The sequence below is a fragment of the Cyprinodon variegatus genome, unplaced genomic scaffold, assembly GCF_000732505.1.
Source record: "Cyprinodon variegatus isolate N-32 unplaced genomic scaffold, C_variegatus-1.0 Scaffold1016, whole genome shotgun sequence".
In the NCBI taxonomy this organism is placed as follows: domain Eukaryota; kingdom Metazoa; phylum Chordata; class Actinopteri; order Cyprinodontiformes; family Cyprinodontidae; genus Cyprinodon; species Cyprinodon variegatus.
In genome coordinates this window covers 254560-269789 of record NW_015151469.1, presented here as the reverse complement: position 1 = coordinate 269789, position 15230 = coordinate 254560, and positions in this window count along the sequence as shown.

Here is a 15230-nt window from a genome sequence, read left to right as displayed (position 1 = left end):
TCCAAATTTTTTTTTGTTTTAGTTAAATCCTCTGAAAACCTTAAAACTTTAGCCGCACCTGTCCTCAGAGCCTTTCAATCTAACCCTGACATGGGCTGCCTGTCCAAACTATTTCAAAATCTCACCTCAAGGTTTGATGAAAAGTTGGCAGCCGTGTAGATATTTTATTTATATTTTGCCATATCAATTCATGGGCTTTTTATTTCAAGTATTTATTGCTGTTTTTATTAACCCTGTTAACCTCTGTCTTACAAAATGCCGACAGACAGCGAGATAATAGAATATGAAATAGTGTTGCCAGGGGAAACGGCATGTCCAAAGAAGAGGGCCTGGGAGGCTGGTGATTTACTAAATATTAAACAATCATTTCAGCCACTAAATGAGGTAAACATGCCCTCTGTTTTATTCAGAAACGACATGTGATGTTATGCAATAATTTTATGTTAGGACTAACATCTGCTGGGATGATGACATTATGACCATTCCACCAAGTAATTTTATTTTAGGAACCAAATCGGCACAAACAACAGTTTTACCTGCAGAAATGAAGTGGCACTGAAAAAGAAGATAATTTTAATTGGGAGATTAAAGGGGGTTAGTTGATCTCTTGGTGACCCAAAAATAATCTTTAATATGTCTGAATTAATAGCATGTGATCTTTTTTTTCCTTTATTTTTTAAAATTTATAATTTTAAATCATAAACCTGCTATTAAGAAGCAATAACCATTTTGTTTATTTGCTGTGGGGTTTCAGCTTCACGCAGGTGAAGTTCCTCCGATTTGATGATGCGGTCCAGGATGTAAACCCTGCATCTGAAATGCAGAGCAGTGAACTAGCCACAGGGCTCACGTGTCCCACTTGTTGATTCTTCACAAAATATTCCAATTTTATATCTCTGTTTTTTTTTCTTTTTTTTTTCTTCTTTTTTTTTATAGTGTCCTGTCTGGCAATGTGGCAATAAGAATAATTGTCTTGATGCCAAAAAGAGCCCAACAGATTTTGCTTTCACAGGTGTAGCAGTATGGCAATTGCCATACTGCTCCACTTGTTTCATGCATAGAAATTGCTTTATTATAATTGTGCAGGGAGTTTTACAGTTTATATGGACACTGCAATGTAAATAGAGCAGAAAAACAGAAGAAGAAAAGGAAAAAAGAAAAAAAAAAGAGAAAAGATGAAAAAAAGAAGAGATAGAAAGGAGATAATGACAAAACATTTTCAGTCTGCTTCATCACCTGTAACGAGATGAAAAAAAGAACAGCACAACCGAAAGACATGGTACGAGACATACAATAAATCAACACTTTGAAACTATCACTAAAGTAATATTATTAAGTCTGACATGTACTCTGTATTACCTGAAGATACGGATGTGGGGTTTCTGTTTGGAAGTGAATCTCTGAGTACCTGAAGCCTAGCACCTGTAGTTGTTTGTGAGGGTGAACTTGTGCATGTAAAGTTTATCCATAGAAAAAAAAAAAAGCTCAATAGTGGTTGTGGAGAGCTGAAGAGACACACCCCCCGGAGCACTAAGTCCAGCGCCGGGAGACCCAAAGCCCCAGGCGCCCAAAGGGACCCCAAGAGCGAAGGTACCAAGGAGGGGCCAGCCCTGGAAATCAGACGCCCACCAAGGGAGGAGGAGAGGCAGCCCTGAAGAAGCCCCCCAGCCACCGCCATGCTGGCGCCCTGGGGAGCCGCTGGGATGAGTCCGCGGGCTCCGCCGGCAGCCGGCCACCGAACACCGCCCCCCCCATGGCACCGACCGAAACTCCCCGGCCCCACAAAGCACCGAAACATGCCCGGCCCCCCGGCACCAAGCCTCGGCAACCGGCCGCAACACCCAACGCAACCGCACCACCCAGGAAAAACACACATGCGGCCCAAAGCGCAGCCCCACCCCACCAAGACCGATGCCAACAGCTTGCAACGCAACACACCGCGCACAGAATTAACCGAAGAGCAGAAAAGCCGCCTGGCGGCCGCCCTGTTCCTGAAGCCTGAAATGTGGCAAATAGTGGAAAAGTTCAAGGGGCTGAATACTTTCACAGGATACTGTAAATATGGGATTTTTTTCTAAAATCATGTGAAATTCAGGCAGCTGACTCTTTCAACCAGACCAGGCTTAATTTGTAGAAATAGAAAACAGCTGTTTCCCTTTGTGTCCCTGTGAGGATTGGGGAGTAACCAGTAGCAGGAGGAAACCAACTGCAGCCCATAGTTACCCATCTGCTTGCAGTGAGACAGTTATGCTGTGATTAAACCTCAGAGATGATGTTTTAATGCTCTCTCCATCCTCTGCTATCTCTACACTCTCAACTAATTAAACTATATGTGAAGGAAAACAGCAAATTGTCATGATTCTTTCTACGGCTCGGACCCACATGCAATGAAGCCAAACAGAGAGACACAATATAAAAGTTAAACGGGTTTTATTGAAGGGTATATTGAGTTTGGCACAAAGTTCCTCCAAACTCTGCTCAGCCGGAAACTGGAAGACGAAGGGGAGACAGGCTGTTAGGTTCAGGCTCAGTGGGAAATTGGAGTTGTCAATCTTGAAGGAGAGGATTTGTTGCCACTCACGTTTCCAGAGAAGAAGATACACTTAGACTTTAGTCTGTAAGATGGTCTTCCACAGAATGTTTGATTCGGTGGAGGGCGGAACAGGGTTTACCCAGAACTCGGACAGAGTTGAATGATGTAGCCGCTGGTTGCAAGTCAGTTTTCCTGTGGTACTTGAACGGGTCGTGGTGAAGATGACTTCCTTACTCAGAGAGATCTCAGTGTGCTCAAAGGTGGCTGGATCCAAACCTCCTGTTTGGAATCCGTCGCTCAGTGTAAGACTCAGTTGATCCCACTTGGGAGAAGGCGGTCCGAAAAGGTCCAGTTTGCAGGAAGGCTTCTTGCCGAAAGGCAAAGAACAAACAAAGTTGAGACTCAGGGAGAAACAAGCGCTCAGTTAAACTCAAAGTGATCTCAGCTTGGCTATAGAACAAAAGCTCAGATTAGACTCAGCATTAACAAGGCTTGGCTAGAGTACCCCAAACTGGCAAACACTGGCGTCAAAGTAGTGGCAACCAGCAGCTTAAGAGCAGTCCGGTCATGAGGTAAACACTTGCAGGTGCGTGAGGAGGCGAACCGGAGCCAGGCGCCTCCTGTTGGTGGAAGGGAGAAACACAAAAGACAAGACAAACAGACAAACACAAAAACATCCTGACACAACTACAGCATCATTAGTTTAACAGGTAGGGTGTAAATTTTTTTGTACTTCATGAAAGTTTTGGATGTGTGCTTCTTGTATTGCCAAAAAAATATTCATGATTTTTTTTTTTAGGTTAAGTTCAGGCTTTTATAGCATTATAAGGCAGTTTTTGAGAGCTTAGGTGGGTCTAACGGGTGAAACTGATTTAATAGTGGAAGTTTCGTTTAAGTTAAAATAACTAATCTCTTCTATATATGTTTATAAATAAAGACTTCTGTAGATGCTGCATCAGCCTCAGTTTAGCTATAATAAAAAAATCAGTTTTAGTCAGCCCTGAATATTTATTTAATTTCTTGTTGTTCGGGAATTATCAAAACGGAGAAGCTAGAGGCTATAATATTAATTTAGTTGTTATGTGTAGGTTTTATTGGTCTATATTTTTAAGATGCATACAGGTTGTAAGAAAACAATATGAGCCAGTGAGTTTTTTCATATAGTACCAGCAAGAATGTGAAGCTGTTTCTATCACTCCTCTTTGTTTCATCCAGGAAGGAAAACAAATATTTCCAATGTTTTTCGTGTTATAATCTCTTGTTCTGACATGCATAGGTTAAATCAAATGATGTTTGTAGATGTTTATATACAGCAGACTGTAGATATTGTGTAGTATTTTGCTTCAAACCAGGTACCAAATGTTCAAGAAGGCTTCAATTCTCCTTCTAGGATATCGGCTCAGTCCCCGGTGTTCCCACCTCCAGGATAGGGCTCTCCTCACTCTTCTTTAAATCTATGCTGTGACCTTCACTCCCTACTTGCATCAGTCAGAATATCAGCTGCCTATCAGCTAGCCTATATTTCCCCTCTGCATCGTTCTGTGTGGAACATAGATGGTGGAATTTATTAATAGGCCTTTAGGGTTTGGTAAATGTCCTGAGAGGAGAGAGGATAAGGGACTGCTGATGAGAATCCTCTAAAGAGCTTCATAGCAGTGTTTTGTAAAATAACATCCTGCAGATAATGAATAAATTATTAACTAGAACTGGAGTTATATGTAATTATTTAACCTATTCAAAATCAGAGGTGAAATCAATTTAGCGTTCTTAGTTGAATAATTACAGCTTTAATTTGCTCACTTACCAGGGTTTGTGGTTTCACCTCGGGAGGGTTCCTGGACCGGCTGTTAAAATCCAGGTATCCAGACCAATCTAGTGACCCAGGCTAGGTTTTCAGCAGAGCTATTAAATATCAATAAAGAATCTTTTTATCTCTGTTTATCCACAATATTACCAATGGGGGTGGATCTGGCCTAAGGGGATAAATTGTCCGCTATATGAAACACAGAACCACTACAAGTTAAACAATGACGTCTTTATTCTAATAATTCAGGATTACAGAAAATCTAACATCTATGCAAACACTACACGCTATTAGAAAATAAACACAAGGTAGATTAAATGACTAGTTTAAAGAGAACAAAAAAGAATTAAAAAAAGAATAAAACCCTAAGAGTCCGTTTAACTGGCTTCTGAGATTGTCCAAGATAGGCCAGATGTACACATGAATACATTCACTAATGTCCGTTGGAATAGCAGCAGGTATGATGATAACTGTGCAATTAAAACAACATAAAATTAATACATTCAGCTTAAAAATGGTAAATGGTTAAAATGCATTAAACAACAGCAGCAGAAGTCGCTTTAGCAAAACGGCATCAACAGGGCGGGGTATATGTATGTGGGGAAGGCATGTAAATGTATGAGAGACTCCCCCTTGATGTGATGAAAGGAGGGAGGGGGGGAACGGCTGTAACACTGGCCCTCAACGACGTGACCACACGCGGTTGAATGTGTTAACTCTATATACTACCTTAAAGCAGAAACAAATGAAAACAGGATAGGAAAGAGAAGGCGAAAGAAATATCACTTGCCACTTTCACAGCACACTTATTTCAACCACTCAGCAGTCAGCTCTAGAGCTTTCTGTCTCCACAGTTAGCGCAGCTGCTATGCATGATGAGGACACTGCGAGGAAAAACAAAAACTACTTCCAGTTAGCTTTCTTCTGGCATTTCACGTGAAACGGGCCTCTCCTTGCAGGTGGTGAACCCAGGGAAAGACGAAAATTTAAATCACACTCTGAGTTTTAAACCATGAGTGACGTAGGGGTATTTCCTGTTGAAGTATCAGCCTCCTCCATCAGCTGATTGGTCCGTGCTTGAGCTGACTGCCTCTATAGTGGGCAGTTACAGTACTTTTCAAAAGAATCTTTTGTTCTCTTTCTGAAAAAGGAAAGGGGGATGGTTTTAGATTGTTCATGCAACTGATTTGGACTCTTTTGTGGCAATATATCCCAACATCATTGATGTGAGCAGGGGAGCAATCTAATAACATCTATACCAAACAACATGGTATAAAACAGCTGCATGCAGCTGTTTGAGGGAAGATTTTCTCTACTCAGACTAAATTGTGAACTCTGAGCCTCTCAGCTGATACCGATCCAATACTTTTGTTGAATGAAAGAACTGTATAAATTGAAATATGAGTGAACAGTGAAGGAATCCAGCTTGGCATAAACATTGTTTAAAAAAGGAAACAAATAGCCACAGATATAAATGTATTTAAATTTTCATTGACAAATAAAGCAGCAGAAGAATAAATAAATAATGATTCCATGAAAAGTGTAATTAAAACACTTTTACAGTGACCAGATCACTATTACTGTTTTGCTGTGAATCATATTCACAGCAAAAAAAAAAAAAAAAAAAAAAAAAAAAAAAAAAAAAAAAAAAAAAACAATTGATCAAAATCCTGGATCAGCGTCATTCATCAGATATCTGCTCCAGGTATAAGATCACTACATCTCTACTCTAAACTGTAAATATGCATAAACTATTCAACCCCTTCTTTATGTAGTATCATCTGACTGAAAGTAATCATAACAATATGAAGCAGGCCAGCAAAAGTCCTGTCCTCAGTCTGATAGAGTGCTGGAACTTGGAGATCATGGTGATTTACTCACTATAAAAGTTTTCGCTGTCTGTTTCTCTCTCAAGGCCACACCATTCTCTGCAGGATGGTGTTTGTAGACCAGACATAGCGTCTTCCCATAACAAATCAGATCCTTTCTCAAGGTTTATTCATAACATGTTACTGTTTAACCAAAGTGTCTGTAATTTGTTTTGACTCTGACTACTTTCCATTGTTGTAAGTGAGGGGGGACGAACGCTACCCAGATCAGAACAGGGTAGAATGCTGTGCCATAAAGGCTGTATGATGACTGTTCTCTCTTTGCAAAGATATAAATAAATGTGCTGACTGAGTGAAAATCCATTGATTTCCGTTTATTTAACTAGGATGAATAGTTGAATACTTTTTTCCCAAAACAGCCTCCAGTGGGCACCCATCAACTTAACCTACATCTTATCCCACGGACGTCAATTTGCAACAATAAGTGTCATGGTGTTACTACCACTACTTACTCGCATTTATTTAAAAGAAACCTCGTATTGTATTCAAATATGAAAATTAACAAGTGCAGGTATAACTGGCAGGAAGATTAATGTTAAGGTGAATAAAGAGATCAATTAAGCAGGAAGCCAAGTTGAGAAAAACGCAGTCCTCCGCTGATTATTTCTAAACAAAATCTGTCCTTCTATCTTTGTGCAGGAAGTCTTAGTATCACCATTTATTATCAGCCATTGAGGCCAGAAAAACTTTTAACAAAGATTCTAACTCTAACTGACCAATCAGAGGACAGAAAATGCTGAGATAGGGACATGCCTCTAGCTGGCCCTGAGGGGCAAATCTGAAATCTGATTGGTTGAAGAAAATGTTCCTCACTAATATTGTTAGAGTGATAATTATAAAATTATTGTGTGGACATATGAAACATTGAAAGAAAGAAGATGCTACACATCTATCCTGTGATTCAATCAGAAGGATCGTAAACTTTTATGACCTGCATCCAGTAGGTCATGAGGCAGAGTCACACGGTTGTGCGACTTCCATCCAGCCAGATGGTAATTTCATGGTCATCTTATGACCTGCATCCTGCAAGATAGTCATTACTGGGTCTTCTGTTTAAGGCCCGCCCTATTATGTTGTAAACTGTTAATAAAAGGCTTTGCTGTGAAGGGATCTGGGAGAAAAAGGTGCTGTTTCTGAGCCAGCAGCTTCTCTCCCCGACTGCAGAGGTTGACGTTTCAAAATCCCAGTCTGTGTTTGATCATTTCCTCTTAATCTTTTAAACTCACATTTCTCTGGATTAAAACCCAACATTTTTGGTGCCGAAACTCCGGGAGTCAAGATCCAATTGTCCAGGACCGTGCGGGACCAAGGCCAAGAAACTGTTGACAGCCGTCACCCTTTGCCGGACGGGGCCAATAGGTTGGTCCAGCCCTGCCCTGGACATCCTGGTGACGACTCAAGCTGAGGACTGATCAAACACAGAACAGGGTTTTGGAAAGTCAACCTCTGCAGTCGGGGAGAGAAGCTGAGAACAGTCATCATACAGCCTTTATGGCACAGCATTGAAATGACCATCTGGCTGGATGGAAGTCGCACAACCGTGTGACTCTGCCTCATGACCTACTGGATGGAGGTCATAAAAGTTTATGATCCTTCTGACTGAATCACAGGATAGAAATGTAGCATCTTCTTTCTTTCAATGTTTCATATGTCCACACAATAATTTTATAATAATCACTCTAACAAATATTTTTAAGGTACCATGAGCCAATACTGCTGATTCTGAAGGCCCTGGGCAATTTGGTTGACATAGCAACAAACAGAGGCTGAAATCTGACTGGACAAAAATATAGCAACCATATAAATGTAATGGAAGCAGCACAGCCAAGAGAAATGTCACAAAATTAAGAGAATAGATTGTTTGGAATATATTAATACAGTTGGAAAGAAGGACTTTAAAGTTTAGGTAATCAATGAAGGTTATAGTTTCTGTTTGATTTTAGGTAAGCAGTGATGGTTTTTAAGGCTCTGACCACCCACCACTGTGGTTAGGAGACCTCTAGCCTGAATGACCAGGAGATGCATGCAGGAAGCTGCCCAAAGGTTAATAAGACTCAAATTTAACATAATCAGTTTTAACATAAGTAAAACTTCTCCTTATTTACCACTGAAAATTGTGTAAATTGCTTTCTACATGCCATTTTAAACAGTGTGATATGTTGCTCATACATTGCTGTGTTTGTAGAAGTACCTGTCTTGTTTCTACCTATTGCTCCCCAGTCTTCACTATATCGGACGTCATAAGGAGACAATCTGACCAGTATTCTCTACAGCGAAAGCTATATGTTTTCCTGCTGGTTCTGGTTCTGACAACCCCTTAAACTTTTAGGATCTGTAGCCCATTTCTTTAGTCTCAAAGAAAAGCTCTTTGAGTGCATCAGTTTGGGTTTATTTCTGATTTCCAACCACCAGTAATCTCTGTGAATCTTCCATTAGACCATATTTACACCAACAGATCAATAATCCATTTATCACCATGTTCATTTACAGATCAACACCCTTTTTACCTTCTTAACACTAAAAGTCCCGGAGATATGAGAATTTTCATCAGCCTGCAATGCCCACGCAGTACTCATCAACTCATGAATCCCTTTTCAGATGTAAATGCCCCATTAGCGCCGTGGCTGGAGAACAAATTCACCCGCTTTAGTTTCGGTTTTAGCTCAAGTCTCTCTCTTTGAGAGTGTTTTACCTGAGAGCGGGGGGGGATATCATATTTCTGATATAAATATATAACTAGGTCTACGTAATCAGTGTCGCCAACAGTGCAATGATTTCAGGGCAGCCACCAGCGCAGCGATCAGAAGATAACTGATCTGTACAATGAAAATAGCTGCATGAGCTGGAACGCTGTAGAAAGTAGTGTTGCACCGATACCGATACCAGTATCGGACGGGGCCCCGATACTGCCCTAAAATGGTGGTATTGTGGAAGCTCATTGGTAGAATTCTCTTATGATAGGAAGAAGGCTGACGATTCACTCCATTGTCTCCGGAGGGGGGAAACATTTATTTACAAAACCGAATTCATACAGCTGTCCTAAACACTTCATACATCCAGCGCTATGTCCTCACATCTGTAGTTTTCCCCCACCTTCAATCCATTGAGGGCGGCCTTTTATAGGCTCCACAATGCACTGTGTGGATGCACGCGCACGACTGGACGCTCTGATAACATTTCCTGGAAGGTCTTGGCTTGTGACCGGATTGCGTGCGAGTGGGCCTAATGATTTTGTTTTGCAAAGACTTGTGACTTCCAGCTTGCAGACTCCCTGTTTACATGTTGCAATCTATGTGTTGCTAAGTGAGCATAAGGTCAGAAACAGGACTACATAACGAAGTACAACTGCTTCCTTGTTTGGCCTACATAACGAAGTACAACTGCTTCCTTGTTTGGCAAGCCAGCCAGCATTAGAGACTTTATTATTGCTAAGACTCATACTTGAACTTCAAGATGTACTGTTTTGTTGCTAAGTAAGTATAGGTCCATGTTGTAGGATATATTCTGATTCTGATTTCTGATATAAGACAATAAAACTGCCACTACAGTATCAGTATCGGCGAGTACCAACAAATAGGGCACCGATACCAATTTGAGAGCCATAAGTTTATTCAATTATTGTCAATAAGGCAATAAAAAGTTCTACTGGATTCACTTTGTATTAGATTTTTTCCTGCTTCACAAAGGTAGGCAGCAGCTTGACAAAACCATAATGGCAATTATTTTACATTATTATGGTATCGGTATCGGCCGATACTGCACAGGTATCGGGTATCGGTATTGGGGCCAAAAAATGGCATCGGCGCAACACTAGTAGAAAGCAACAATAATTATACATTAATGACCATTTAAACGATAATGAGCATTATTTATTTGAGGGGAAATATAACTCAGGCGATCTCTCCTCTCTCTCTCTCCTCTTTCCTCCGCTGACAATATATGCACAAATTCGGCTTTTCTGGATTAATAACTAGTTGGCAAATTATTTATTTTACAAAACAGACACGACAACAAGGCAGAAAGTGAGATACAACCGTAGTTTCCTGAAAGCAAGTCTCCTATCGCGCTGTAAGAATTACATTGAACTCCATGGGGAGCTCCCTGCTCCAAAAGTGGGCAAGAGGAGCGAGCTCTGCAAGTTGCAAAATTATCAGAGAGAAATATTCAAAAGCGTCACCAAGGAGAGGTGGATTATTATCACATTTATTGGATTCAAAAATAATACTTTTCTGAGGAATTTCCAAAAGCCTAAATGACAAATGACACCTATTTTATTATTGGAATAAGTATAAAATGAGCAATGACTACACTATAGATCATTGTAGTGCCTCCAAACTTGTAGGATACATAGATAACCTCATCTAGTTATGACTACAACTCTTACTTTGGGAAGATGTGCTAAACTCTATTTTTGTTTTAGATTTTTCATTGTTATTATAAGTATATAAAAGCCAATAATTACTTATGACTTGACAGATTTATTTTGTCATTTTGTATACAAAAGTGTAAACAAAAGGAAATTTCGTTTAGAACAGCTCTAGACAATTTCATATTTTAAATTGTGGCTATAAAAACAGTAATAAATACATTTAAAAAAATAGTTATATAAACATATGACTGCATATTTACAGTTCTAAAATTCTTTTTTTTTTTTTTACTTTGGGAAGATAGGCCAAACTGTATTTTTGGAGATTTATTCATTGTTATTATAGGCATATAATAGCCATTAATTACACTATAGATCATTGTAGTGCCACCAAACTTGTAGCACACATAGATAACCTCATCTAGTTCATACTACAACTCTTATTTTTGGAACATGTGCTAAACTGTATTTTTTTAGATTTTTTTCATTGTTATTATAAGCAGGCCTGGTGTGCAATCTCTGCAACAGCAACCACAGCACTGAGCGTTGTGCGCACTGCACAAAGTATACGTGTCACAAATGCAGGAAGGACTCACCTTGGGCATGTAGTGCTTTTCCTTGGGTGAAATTAATGTTACTCCAGTACTGAAATCATACTGTTTGTCATTTTGTAAGCTGAAATGTTGAATGACATGAAAAGGCGAGACAAGACAAAATACAATTATTCTCTAAGTTGTTCTTTCTTTCACATAGTGAGCTTTGCAATATAAATAGGCTCTGCCTTGCCTTGTTAAAAAAGCATGGTTATGACCTGTGCTCAGCTCAGGAACTAGGCCCCGTATGGTATCTGGTTGTTCAAGAGGTTTGCCTAAATAAAAGATTTAGATATGACTTATTAGGATATTCCTGCAAAAAGGTTTGATGTTGCAGGGGCAGGTAATGAAAAGTGTTTGGAGCATGCTCTGGTTCTGATGCCAGTTTGTTTCAACCTTTATCCAGTCTCATGTAGAAGGGCTGGTCATATCACAGGTTATTTGCATTACAACAAGGACAGTTAGCAAGGCAGAGTGAATACACAAACTTGACGAGGGGAGGGGGGCTTGCAGGAAAACTGTAATTCTCCGGGACATCTAGTGTTAAAGGTATAGTGAAGGATGTTCTTTTTATTGATGGATCATCAACAGAAGTGGTCCTCCTCATTGTCAATCATTCTGGTGATATGTTTATGTAAGGCCGTCCTAGGTGCTCGTCCCCATTTTCACTTAACAGTGGTGAGTCTGAAAAAAGTGGAAAAATTGCATATCTTCTTCTGGAAAGTAAGCTTGTATAAGCGATGCAAATGGCAACTTTTAAACAGAGTGTGCATGAGGAGAAATAAGCTTGTGCACGCACTTACACACGTTTAATAGGCCATCCCAGACAACGTTCCAGGTTGTGTGCTGTAAGACGGAAGCTAAAAGATGTCTTCACTCTAACACCTCCCTGGAGCAAGCCATTGTTCCATCACTCTTTCCCATTACTCTCAAACTCTTTTTTAGTTAGTTAAAATTGTTAAACTACTTTCAGACCAAGATATTCAGAAGCTTCCATCTCCACCTTAGGTACTTGATCATCACCAAGCAGCTCCTTCTAGCTTCCAGCTGCTCCTGCTGTTGGTCACCAGGTTCTAGCAGAGAGGACTGTGGAGGAGAACCTTGATAAAGCTGTTCTCTATAGCTCCATCTGGACAATCAGAACCTTTACAGGAGAAGGACTGAGAGCTGCTGGTTAAAGTCAGGAACATAAACATCTGCTGCAGATCCAGGTCAGAGGTCATGATGTTCTTCTTTTATCTCCACAGAACCACCTCCATCCTGGGCCATAGCTCTCCTGGTTCTCCTGGTTCTGGTTCTGATTCTCTCTGTAGGTCTTTTATATTATTATAGGCACTATTTCATGTCAGGTGAGTCTCTAAAACTCTGTTACCCATAATGCCGATGGTCTCTGTGTGATCTCCTGTCCTGGCCTCCACCTTCTCCATGAGGATCCAGAGCAGGACTCTAGCAGCTCCTCTCTGTGTCTCTGAGGAACCTTCTGGTGGCTCAGATCTCAGCAGCTTCATGTCTCTTTGTCTGCTGGAGGACAAACAGAAGCAGAAACTAATGAGTCAGTGACTGAGGATGAAGCAGAGCTGCTCAGTTTGCTGTCAGTCAGCAGCTGCTTCCCAGTTCTTCATCAGAAGCTCAGAGTGGAGATGGACAGATATCTGTGGCCTGATGCTTCCATCATGGTCCATCAAGTCCTCAGCTCTCTGATCATCATCTGATCCACCATCTTCTCCCTCATCCATCCATCTGATTGCTTCCTCAGGAGATTCTGACTCCTCCTTTGGTAGCTGCTCCAAATGTCCTGATAAAGAAAACAGGTCTTCATCAGAAACTGGTTTAAACTGGTTTCTGTCAGACAGACGTCAGCTGAGCTCAGGTCACCTGGTTGGTCCACGTCCTCAAACAAGCTGCTGGACCTTCTTCAGTCTGAGAGTCCTCCACCAACATGAGACACAGAGACGAGGAGGAGACATTCAGAGACCATCATAGCTGCTGCTGCTGTCTGTCCAACTCTCTGTTCTTTTGTTGTCCCCAGAATACCTGGTGGTGGTGATGTCAGGGGAGGAGACTGTCCTGCTGCCCTGCAGAACCAAACCACTACTGCCTGGAGATGCTAGAGTGGAGTGGAAGGACTGGATGGACAGGAAGGTCCATGTGTTTGAGAACGGTTCTGATCAGCCTGGAGAACAGGACCGGTTCTACAGAACTAGAACCAAGATGAATGAAGACCTGCTGAGAACTGGAGACCTCAGTCTGACTCTGAGAGACCCGAATGAGAGAGACAGTAACATCTACACCTGCAGAGTCTACAGCAAGGAGGGAGACATCCTGATGGAGAAAGAAGCACATCTAAAGGTCAAAGGTCAGAGGTTTAAATCTTTATTCATCCTGAGTGATCCATTTCTAAAGAGGGTATAAGTACAGAAACAATGATTAAATAAACTAGAAACAGCTGTTTCAGAGAAACAGCAAAGTGAGAATGCTTTTTTATGCTGAATGAAAAAAGAAAAATTAGCTAAAGAAACTGCATAAAGTGTGATAGGAAGTAATCAGATACTTCAAACAGCATATAACAGTAAAATCATCTGAAGATTTTGTAGGGTAGAATCATTTGGTAAAATAATGGCAGAAACACTCATCTTAAAAGCAAAACATTTAAAGTTGATTAACCAGAAGAAAAAGTCCAAAAGTATCTGTTTACCTGGAAGTTGACAGAAGTAAAGCATCTGCTTACTAGGTTAGCAGGTGCTTTATTACAGTGGAAATGTTAGAGCTTAAGAAATGTGCACTTAAGTGTGTTGTCAACAGGCCTTGGTAGTGTAATTTGAAGAAATTGGTTGAGTTTGGGTCATAGCTACGAACTATACGGCACAATGAATGAGTGTGCGTAAGGAAGAGGCTTTTTATTTTGTAGAGTCCCTATAGTCTTATTTTGAAAGTCTACCTTGGATGTGTGTCAAAGGAAGGGTCATGCCCAGCAGTGATATAGAATCCATTAAATAACTGGTTTTCCATTTTATTGGGTAAATAGATGCTGTATTAGAGTGTAAATGGGAGACTATAATTGTGAAATTTGCTTTGGGGTGTGTTTTAAAAAGGTCCCTAGAGTCTAATAGAAACAAGCTGGTGGAGTTTGGGTCATAATGCTGAGCCATTTGCATCAATTAATACGCTAGAATAATAATAATATACAGACGCTTTTATTTTGTAAGGTCCCTGCAGTCTTATTTTGAAATTCTAGCAGGGTTGTGTGTTGAGAAAAGGGTCAGACCCAGCTGTGATACTTGATAACTTTCCAATCTTTAAATGACTCTTTTCCCCTGTTATTAGGGCAGTAGATGAAGTGGCTATGGGAGAGACTTTGAAATTTGCTTTGGAGTATGTTTAGAAAAGCCCCCTAAGGTCTAATTTATAAAAAGCGGTTGAGTTTCTGTCATAATGTTGAACCAAATGCTGCAATAAATATTAGTCTAATGTAGAGTCTTTTATTTTGTAGGGTCCCTGGAGTCTTATTTTGAAAGTCTATCAGGGTTGCGTGTCAAGGGAAGGGTCATAGCCAGTAGTCATATAGCAGCTTTCTCCCTCCATTAGATTTATATGTGCTGTATAAAGTGGCAGAGGTAGGCGTTCCCTTTGAAGCTTGGTTACCTTGATGACGCTTAAGGAGACTGTCAATGACAGAGAAAAAAGCGCAGCACTATCATTGCTTAGCTCTCAGGCTTTTTTGTATGGGAAAAACCCGTCCGAACAAACGAGTGGTGAGCCAAAACCATGAATGGTATCCAAAAAATTATTTCCGTCTAAGCGACAGCTATCCCTTGTCTCCGATTAGGGTAACTTTCACGGCTCTAGCTAATTCACAACCTTAATGAGAAGGAAAAATAAAAAGGTTTGTCACACCTGCTTGTCTCATTAAATAACATGCAGGTACATGTTAGAGCTGAGCTCTCAAAAGCAAAACCAACCCTCCGAACAATTCAATTCAGTTTATTTATATAGCGCCAAATTCACAACACATGTCATCTCAAGGCACTTCACAGTTCAACCAGAT